The sequence below is a fragment of the Curcuma longa genome, chromosome 13 (assembly GCF_044706935.1).
Source record: "Curcuma longa cultivar G26 ecotype Majalengka, Jawa Barat chromosome 13, ITB_CL_G26_1.1, whole genome shotgun sequence".
Taxonomy (NCBI): domain Eukaryota; kingdom Viridiplantae; phylum Streptophyta; class Magnoliopsida; order Zingiberales; family Zingiberaceae; genus Curcuma; species Curcuma longa.
Genome location: NC_133873.1, coordinates 7,796,238 through 7,807,274, shown reverse-complemented (window position 1 = coordinate 7,807,274; position 11,037 = coordinate 7,796,238). Strand labels below are relative to the sequence as shown.

The window sequence follows — 11,037 nt, the reverse complement described above, 5'->3', positions numbered from 1 at the left end:
AAGGAACTCTCCGAACACAACTCAAAATGGTGCAATTTAGTGTCTCGTCTAGGGGTGCAAACGAATCAAGCATGTTCATGAGCTTTTCAAGTTGATTCAAAAAATATTTGATTCGTATTTGAAATTATCGAATTCGAGTCAAACTCGAATATGTTAGATAATTTTTTCAAGTTGAATTCAACTCATAATATTTTATTCGATTGCTCATGAGTCACTCGCGAATCAAATTTGAATCGAATTGGAGTTATTTTTATAAAATTTTAATTTAAATATGTTGAAAATAAAGTTTGAATAATTCAAACTGAACATAAATTTAAATTATTTTAAACTATAGTTGGATTCAGCTCAAAATAAAATTTAAACAATTCGAACTGAACTCGAATTTGAATTTTATTTTGAATTGAGTTCGAACCAAAATTATTTATATTTTTAAATTTTAAATTAAATTCAAATATTACATAATTTTTGAATTCAAACTCAAATATTAATATTTTAATATTATTCGACTCGATTGTTTCATTTGAGCTCCTAGTTTCATCCAACTTGAAAAGATTTTGACATTAATTTCAATGTGAGCTCAAAGCATAATGGCAAAAAAAAAAAATCTTTATCTTTATTATCATTAAAAAAACATCTCATTTATAAAAAAATTACTCTTTTGATTTTTCATCCAAAGATTATCTTTTAATTTAGTTTTTATTAATCTAGATATATGAACTTTGGATCCAATTAATCACGAAGATAGATAATTTTCTCTTAGATTCGTTCCACTGAATAAATTCAAAAGCACAAGCAACTCTTAAAATAAATTATTTTTAAAAGTTTTTTTAGGAATACAAGAGTCCTAGAACCGTCCAAATAACTAAGATTTAACCCAATTAACATCTCTAACATTTGCTTCATCTAAATTAATAGTTTACAACTTAGAATATTCACCCTCTTTAATTACCAAGAAAAAAGAGTTGGGATTCTTGTCACAACAAATTCCTGTCACAAATTTATCACAACAAATCTGGACCGTTAAATTTTAAAATAGAAGATTAAATCCAAGTCATCACAATCACCCATTCAATCTACGGTCTCGATTTAATCTTAACTTTAAAATCGAATGGTGCAGATTTGTTGTGACAAATTTGTGACAGGAATTGTTGTGACAAGAAGCTTTATTTTTAAAATGAATGTCAAAAAGGAATTGAAATTAATTATTGTTGTTCATTTCAAATTTTGAAATATTTACATAAGATTTGTCTAATCATTGTACTAACAATTCTTGCCATCTTAAATCTTTCCAATTTTCATATGATAATTATTCTTTTATTGGTTGAAAATTAAATTCAAAAAACATCAATCTCCTTTATTGCACCGGAAATGAGAAATAGGATGAAATAAAAATAGGATTGTAAATGAGTCAAGCCGCTCATAAATTATTCGAATCTCGATTTTAAAAAAATTCATTCGAGTTCATTTAATTAAGTTAATGAGCCGAGCTCGAACTTGATTTCAAGCTCAAAAATATTATCAGGTTGAGCTGAAGCTTAATAGCATTTGGTTCGTGAGCTCGCGAACATGTTCGTTAAAAGACTCATCTATCATATATATATATATATATATAATTATCTTGGCTGTCTTAAAATACGCAATTGTGCGCAACATAGGAGTCTGAAAAAATTTTGAACGCCTAGAATAGTAAATAATATTATTTTATTTTTTTATTTTACGATTAAGTCATTAAAATTAATTTTCTCTTTAGGGTTTAGGGGTAATAATATTAAACATAAAAAAATTGAAACAGAAATTATTTCATTTATTTATTTTTGACATACGACTAAGTCATTTAAATGAAATATAGTTTCAGGGTTAATAATTAGTGATAAAAAATATATCTTAACAACTAAAACTTGTCGCTTATCCATTAGCTTAAAGATATAATCTAAATTGATAAATGTAAGAAGATTATTTACAGATCATATTGTAATGATTTTATATAATCAATTCGGATAATCTGCATTTCAAATCATATGTTTATTTTGGATTTAAAATTAATAACATTTACTACTATCTAAGGTTTTAATTAAAAAATGATAACTTGATTTATGCATAATGAGATGAGCAATTATGCATATTTAATTAAGGAACTAAAGTTGTAAACAAGTTGAGTTAATAAAGAAAATTTATTCGATGACTCATTTTTAATCAAGTATAAATAATTTAAATGAATATAATGTTTTTTATACATTTAAATTTAAAAATTAAATTAGCAAGATAATAATCACATTAAATGTTAAATTTGTGGCGGCTTACATATTAAAAAAAGCTATTAGATAATAAATTTATGAAATTAAAATAGAGATAAAATTCAGAGTTGAGAGCTTTTTCTACTACTCTAAGGTAAGATTCTAATCTTTCGCATAAGATTCTATTATAAGGTAAGAATCTATCAACATTAAACGGTGATAAAAGCACTTTATCTAATAATTTCCATGAGGTACCTAGTTGACGAGAGGGTGATAGACTTACTGTTACATTGGGGTAAGGGATTAATTCCCAACGAGTATATGCCTTCGAGAAAAAAATCCTTTGCAACTCTACTTGACAGTTATCTATAAGCTGACTATTGACCCCGTGATTTACCTCGGCTATAAGTCACTACAACAAATTTGACTTTCCGCAGCACATCATTAACAGCGCACAATTATAGTGTGCTGTTAATAATAATTTTTACGGCGTATCTAATCAAATACGCTGCGGATAATATTTTATATTTTATAATTAACAGCGCATAAATAATAGTGCGCTGCGAATGTTATTTTTTCGCAGCGTACAAAAATTATATGCTATTAAAAAATATTATTAAAGGAAAAAAATTAATTGATAAAATTATTTTATCTCCGTTCGTTCTGTTACGCACTAGGTTTTTCTCTCCCCCGCTCGCTCTGTTTCCCCGACCGTGTTCTTTTCCCCTCGCCCTCTCCGTTCCTCTCCACCGTCGCGATCGGCTTCTCCTTCCTCTCCACTGTCGCGAGCTCCCCCTCCGTCTGTGCCCGCTCTGTTACGCGCTCGATCGGCTAGGTCCCCCCCCCCCCCCCCCCCCGCCCGCGCTCGCCCGTGCTGTTTTCCCCCGCCCTCTCCGGTCCTCTCCACGCGATCGAGCTCGGCTTCTCCTTCTTCTCCACTGTCGTGAGCTCCCCCTACGTCCGTGCTGGCGTCGTTCCCCTCAGTCCGTTCTCACGCCGGTCCTCGTCAGTCCGTACACGCGTCGTTCCTCCTCAGTCCGTCCTCCTCCGACAGTCCGTCGCGAGCTCCTCTCCAGTCCGTGTTTTCCTCCACCGTCGCGAGCTCCTCCGTCCATTCTCCTCAGTCTGCTATCTGTTTCCTTCACTTGCAGCGGTAATCAAAGGTATTTCTAAGTTTTGATTTCGTATTTTAGGGTTCTGATTTCGTGTTTTAGGGTTTGCCATGTTGAAACCTTGTGCTCCCAAAGGGTTTGCTAAATCTCAGACTACAAAACCTAAATTGCCATGTTTAAATTGTTTGCAATGACGATGTAAGTAGTATCTTGTCATGTAGATCAATTACTTATCTTTTTGAATATGGGGAAGGTTATATGACAGCACTAAAATGTTTTCTTTTGTTCCAGACTGATTTATTATGTAAAACAATTTCAACTTGATGTCTGTGTTAATCGGGCGCGATATGGAACTGGAGTTTGGCTCTTTGGCTTTATAGTTGTGCCTCTGAGATGAATGCAGTTTCCAACATCAATGCCTCGTTGCCCCAGTCTATGATTTTCAAGTAGTTTACCTCTCTTTGCATAATCTGAGAACAGGGTATGTAAGAGTCATTTGGAGTAAACGTAATCACCTTCATATTTGACTTGGTCTAATTTTAATCTGTTATTTATGAGTTAAATAAATAGTAAAATAATCTTACAAAAGTATAAGGTCTTAATTAATAAAGTCGCAATAGGTTCACAAGTCATAAATTAATGATGCAGAACAAATAGAAAGTTTCTCTCAACAAACACACATTAATTTCACATAATTAAAATGGACTAAATCAACCAAATCAAAGCACGCCTAAGAAGAAATGATTCCAACAAGCAGATCAACGTCAATAGGATCTTCTATTGTTCTTCACCCATCACTCCAAGTCGACTGTTGCTTGTAACATGTTCGACAAATCATTCAATTTGGCTAAGAGAATTACTTGCATTGTCATATTCTTCTTCTTCTTCACTGCTGCTACTTGCATTGTCATATTCACTTTGCGGCTCCAATACTGCTAGCTGTAGTTCCTCATCTTTTTTTTCCTCCAAACATCATAATAACTAAAATGATAAACAAGCGTTAGCCATGTAATAGAATTGTTGGCATTGTCCTAATCTTGGTTTCAGTTTTAAATCATTTTCTAACCTTTGCAGCTACACTTTGATAGCCAAATTTTCAAGTATAATGAAAGAACAAATAAATTTCATAATATCTAATTTTTTAATTTCAATATGTCCAATGATTAAGCAAATAATACTTGGCATCAATCTTTCATATTACTATTAAGTTTTCTTGTCAACACAGTTAATTTTTGTTTATCAAAATAAAAAGTTTATGCACCGATGGTAAGTAACATCGATCTAATAGGTAGAACAAACAATGAAGAAGAAAATAAATAACTAGTTTGATTGAAGCAATATATAATTAGTCCAGCAAGTAAGGGTGGTTCCAATAGAAGTATGGGAGTAATTAAATAAATCTACTAGAAGATGAAGAATGGTACTCACAATTGCATCTTTGGGCAGCCTTTAATTGTAACCTTCTGAAGTTTTGTAAATGCGCCTAGGTCGAATGCTAGTACTGGGCAAGCATATATGTTCAAGACTTCAAGTGAATCCAATGCTACCAAAGTAGTCAAATTGTTGCAACTATTAATTGTCATCTCCTTCAAATAGTACAAGCTTCGCATACCCTGTGGCAAACAGTTTAGCTCTTGACACCCGACTATTTCTATTGTTCTAATGCGTCGGAGGTTATTCCAATTAGAAAATTCAGAAGACCATATTATCTCATTGTTCAACCATATTCTCATTCTTAAAATAACTATACAATGCAAAACTCAAATCCATAATTTCCTTGAGTTTCGGGCACTGAATAAGTGTCAATACTTCAAGCCATGGAAATATTTTAGTATTTTCTCTTTCCGGCATAGACCATTTCTCTAGCGCAAGCATTTCCGAGAAAGTGAGCTCTTGCAATCTACTAAATGTGTCACCATCACCATAAAATGTATCATCTATATGTGTTATTAAATCCATACCACTTATCTCAAGTTTCTTGAGATTAGGAAGTTGACCAAGTGATGGTAATCTAACACACCTCTTAAGATTGATAAGTCTGACCTCAACTAAAGAATCGCGATGAGCAAGTTGTTGCTTACTCATCCAATTAGGGAATTCCACTCCCTTGTAGGAAAGAATCTCTAGCCTTTCCAAATGTATGTTGGGTCGGAGAGCTTCAAGTAATTGCAGTGATGTAGTTGATTCAGAACTTTTATTTACTTCTTCAACACCCCAATGCAATGACAATTCACGAAGCCTTTGTTGGCCCATCAGTACTTCATTTTGAGTTTCCTCTGCTCGTTCTAGGCTTCGTAATCTGAGTTCTTGAAGATTTGTTAAAGCTTGTAATTGTGCAAGCCCAAAACCTCCATTAACATCAACAAATATTCCTGACAACTTATGAAGGCCAATTAATTGCTCAATCCCATAGGGAATTCGAGACAAGGATGCACATGCTACGATGTTGAGGGCCCTCAACAATTTAAACTTGGCCAAATCCTCTGGTAGCTTGTTAAGCCAACAACAACCTTCCACATTAAGCTCTTCTAAGTTTTGGAGTCTTGTTATAGATTTTGGTAACTGCTGAAGCTTTGTGCAATAAGCTAATTTCAAAATCTGCAACTTCTTCAACTTATAGATTCGTTCAGGTATCTTTCGAAGCTTGTTGCAGTGAAGCAAACTTAAAATTCGCAAATTATGTAGGTCAAAAAGTGATTCCGGAAGTAATTCCATCTTATTCTTTGAAAGGTGGAGGTATCTCAAGTTAACGGACTTGCCAACTTCATTGGGTAGCCTTTGGATCATTCTAGTTTCTACAACTAATATACGCAAATGGACAAGTCTTACCAGTATCTTGTCGAGGAACTTTGATGTTGCAGTTGCTGCTTTCGTGAGTCTTTTTTTGTATACTTGTAATGTTATTTCCTCAACATCTTCTTTTGTCGTTTCCTCATCTTCTTGTAGAATCAATGCTATCAGCTTATTGCTCACCTCAATTGGCATGGTCGGCAGTCGAAATGACATCGCTCTGGGATTAATTTTCAAACACAAATAGCGACAGCAACTTGAAATAGTAGTTAAACCTTCGGGAACCTGCATACGCAAATAGAGCATGAGCATCCTTGGTGACAAGTATTCTCGGAATCTCCAACGCCGTGCCTCTATAATTTCTTCTTTGTGAAGTCTATAAAAGAAATCTGGTGCGAGGTCTTCAGCTGGTCCGAGGTAGTCCGCGATCAACATGTGTAACATGACTTCAGTATCAGTATTAGCATTAGCATCAAGTAGCTCATAGAATTGATTAAAGTGTACGATGACATGTGGAACTTTAGTACTCTTAACAAAATAGTTTGCCCAAAAAGGATCTGGAAGTGTTGTTGGAATAATATGGCCAAAAACCTTTGCAAAAAAAGGTCGTTGATCAATCCAGTCTTTGAAGTACTGCTTAGCATATGGAATGAGCTCATCGTTCTCTGATTTGTCCGGCTTCATTGGGGGGATTGGCGTTGCTGTGTGTCTCTTGAATAATTCCACCCCTGCATCCTCCGATAAGGGCTTCAAGTGGTATGTTATAATATCCTCCACCTCATTTGAAAAAATCATATCACTTTCTGATTGGGCGATGATCAAGACTGCACTCCCTGGCCCGCCCACACGCAACAGGATGTTCTTCAACTCATCCCACTCTTGTCGCTTCAATATAACAAATTCATCACAATGAAGCACCAAGAAGTATCTACTTCCATCAAGTTGCTCATTAACATATTCCCACAGGGCTTGTAGTGGTTGGTTAAGATCCAATCTCTGATCACAATGCTCTTCATTGCTTATGGACCTTGCAAATTCTTTGGCAATGACATTAATATTCTCGAATGACTGAAAGTGGGGTAGATCCAACCAAATGCGATGATGAAATTGCTGACGGATCCAAGTGTGGTGGTAGATCATATGTGCCAAGGTTGACTTCCCAACCCCTTCTTTGCCAACTATTGCAATCACAAATAGGTTGTTATCATCTCCATTGTTGTTGGACGACGTCAGTTGTTGTTGTTGTTGTTGAAACATTGCGATGACTTTCTCTATATCTTCCTCTCTACCCACCACTTCATTTTTCAAGATATTGGAGTAGTCTTCTTGGAGTGGGTTCATGGAATGCATGGGGTCCCTCCGAAGACCCATTGCAGATCCTCTGAGAACAAGAGAATTCAAGTTGCACAGCATCTCTTTCAGCTCCACTAGAATAACGCGACGAAAGTGATCCTGTTGGATGTTGCCCACAATAGAATCAAGCAAACTTGCTTCCCAATCCAAGATTCGACCGAGCAACTCTCCCACATCTGTAACTGCTACAGCCACATCTATCTCCCAATCTTCAAATTCTGTAGGCAAATCTAACACCAAATTCAAATACCGACGCATCGCTGCTGCAATCTCGGGGATAATGATCATTGAATTGATAGTCCAAAGGCTATCACAAATCATCGCCAAGTGATTTTGGATATGCAGCAAGCGACCTTGTGCCATCATGGCAGGCGATGGTAGAACCTTCAACAATAGATGCTTCAATTCGATGGAACACCGACATAATTTCTTCTACCTCTTATTTTCTTTGCTAGTGAATGGACAATTATGCAATGGTGGAGAGAGCGGTAATGAACCAATCTAATTAATTTTGATATGTACACCATCAGCATCTTTCCTTTGCCGTGGTCACAAGCAAAGTTGTTAATTAATTATAAACATCATGCTTTACCCCGCCACATAAATGTTCTTAATCTACATCTCACGCAAGCTGTGATCCACATGAAATTCGTAGCATTAAAAAAAATAATATAATCCCAGTCAGTCTCATGGACTCGATCTCTGAGGTGACCGGTCCGGTCCCATGGAAGTTTTCCACCGGCCATCAGGATAAATCAGAAAGCGCACGCAGCGGCCAACCTAGATGCCGGTCCGGTCCCACGGAAGTTTCCCACCGGTCATCAGGGTAAATCAGGAAGCGCACGCAGCGGCCAACCTAGACGCCCAGCATCCTTTGATTGTGATCCCCATTCGAAGGAAAATTTCTGTAAATACGCCGTAGCTGGTGCCTAGGTCACAACCTGGATATCCTACCGAAGTACCATGGCCCCGGGGACAAAAATTCGTAGCATCAATTGTAAATGGAAAAGAGATTTTCTTTATAATTAAAGGCTTGTGACGAATTGACAGATTTAGTTTTCGCCTTTAATTTATTTTCTTTTTTTTTTTTTTTGCTAAAGTTAAAGGTTTTCTTTGGAATTGAAGCTTGTAAGATACTTAAATACTGTAAATACTCCCAAGTATTTGCATGTCATGCTTTTTCATGCATTAAAAATTACCTAATTCAAACAAAATTTCTAATTAAGCGTGCGCTAAAAAGAATAATTAATCAGCATAAGTATAAATTATTTTAAAAAATAAAAAAACAAAATATTATTTCTAAAGTATTTTACCAAAGCAATTACAACTAATAGTCTGTGCTTTTTTTTTCGCTTATTTTATGTCCCAAATAAATTAAGCAGCCCTAGCTGAATTATTTTTAAAAAATAAAAACAAATTATTATTTTTAGAGGATTTTACCAAAATAAATACTCATAATATATAGGATATGTCAAAAGGAGCCTGATTATATTATTACCGAAATACACCACTCACTCTCTTTTAATTTCCTGAATTCCTTTTTATCAAAATGTTCGTAATTATCTTCAAATTTAAATAAGGCAATTAAATACAATATTTACAATTTTAAAAAACAATAAAAGAGGCAATTTCATATTTTATTGGACAAGTATTTTTTATTTTTGAGATAAATAAGGAGCTAGAAAATAGTGCACTCAAACTGCAGTTGGTCACGACGCAGGAGGGTATTATCTGGCTTCGCCAGGATTCGAACCCTTGCCCTCTTATGCAAATCTGCTACGTCGTAACCAACTCAGCTATGCCTTGAGGGCAAAAAATAGTGCACTCCGTCCATATATGGACCGGTTAAAAATCAAGTTCGAGTGTCACAAATGACTAGTCACTCACTCACTTGTAAGCTGATCCAATTAACTAGGACCTAAGACCATCTCCAACGGGTGCCCTTTTACACTAAAATGGTGTAAAAGTGGCACCATTTCTCTCCAATGGATACACTAAAATGGTGTCCATGAACAGTGCAGCACCATTTTGGTGCTACACTGTTCACTTGCACCAAAATGGTGCAAGTGTAATATTAATTAATTAATTAATATAAAAAAAATTTTAAATGCTAAAAATACTATAAATATTAATGCATTAAGTAGAATAAATTAATGTATTAAATATCACATGCACGAAAATAGTTTTAAATATTATAAATTAATATTATTTAATTTAATTGAATTAATTTTGTAAATTTTATATATTATAAATTTATATTAGTTATTAACTTAAATAAGTAATATGTAAAATATTTATTATATTGCTAAGTTTATAAATATTTTAATATAATATTGGTAATTTCATAACAAACACATATTTAAAATATTAATTTTATTAATAATTATGATCATAATAAAAATATTTAACAAATTAATATATATGTTGAAATTAATATATATTATAAGATGGAAAAATAAAATATTCTAAGGAATATTCTTTTTAGTGTAGGAAATGGTGTCTCTTGGTTGGAGTTGAAAAAAAATTTGGTGTTGAAATGACACCAAATTGGTGTTGAAAGAGCACCAAAATGGATTTTATGGTTGGAGATGGTCTAAGCAGCTAAACGTAGTTTATATATGGTTCTACATTTATGCTTAGCAAATGCTAAACGTACATTCATGCATGGCTTCCACCGATGGTTATATATATATAGCATCATTAATTAGGCACCAGAACCATCGTCCTCATCTTCATCTTCATCGAGTATATACACCATGGCATGGCTTCTCGATGTAAAAACACATGCGAGACCTCTAGAAGCTGCAGACAGTTAGTTCAGACATCGATCATGTTAATCAAATTAAAACTTTTCTCAACAACTTCAATCGAAGCATAAGAAATTAAGGGCGAAACTATTTTTACATCAACTCTCTAATTAAAATGCCTCGATGTTAATTTCATTTTTGGCTAGCAGAAAAAAAAACCACCCACTTATGTCGAGTGGAGGGTGTCCCTCTCCTGAACGCCATCCGAGAGCTCTTTGCGAAGCCCTTCCTGTTGAACCAGTTGAGCGGATAGACCCTCCTCCAATTTCTGCTTCCCCTCCTGCAGGTCCTGGACCTCTTGCCGTACCTGGGCTAGGTCCCCTTGACAGGTCCTCAAGGAAGCTTGCAGGGCTAACTTCTCCTGCTCTAGGTGATGGAAGCGGGAAGCGCGAAGCTCAGCCTCTTGATCAAATCTAGCTAGCTCCGAGGAAACCCGCAACAGGTCAGCCTGGGCTCGCTCAGCTTCCGCAGCAGCAGCCTCTGCCTGCGCCTTAGCACGGGCCAGCTTGGCCTCCAAGGGGGACTCCCGCAGCTGAGCTTGAAGGTCGGATACCTGGAGGTGAAGCTGATGGTTGGCTGACTCCAACCGGGGTACCCGACGATCCAGCTCTTGACAGCTCATCAGAGTCTGATAATAATACAAAAGCTGGTCATCCTTATACCAAAATGAAAGCAAACATATCAAACAAAACATACCCTAGCAGCAAAGTCTAGCATCTGCCGGCGCAGCACGTCATTGGA

At 35.4% G+C, this 11,037-nt stretch overlaps 1 pseudogene; it reads right to left on the bottom strand.

Annotated features, from left to right (window-relative positions):
* Nucleotides 1-4,770: 4,770 nt before the first annotated feature.
* Nucleotides 4,771-8,022, bottom strand: LOC141843980 (disease resistance protein RGA2-like; annotated as a pseudogene).
* Between the last annotated feature and the right edge of the window lie 3,015 nt (nt 8,023-11,037).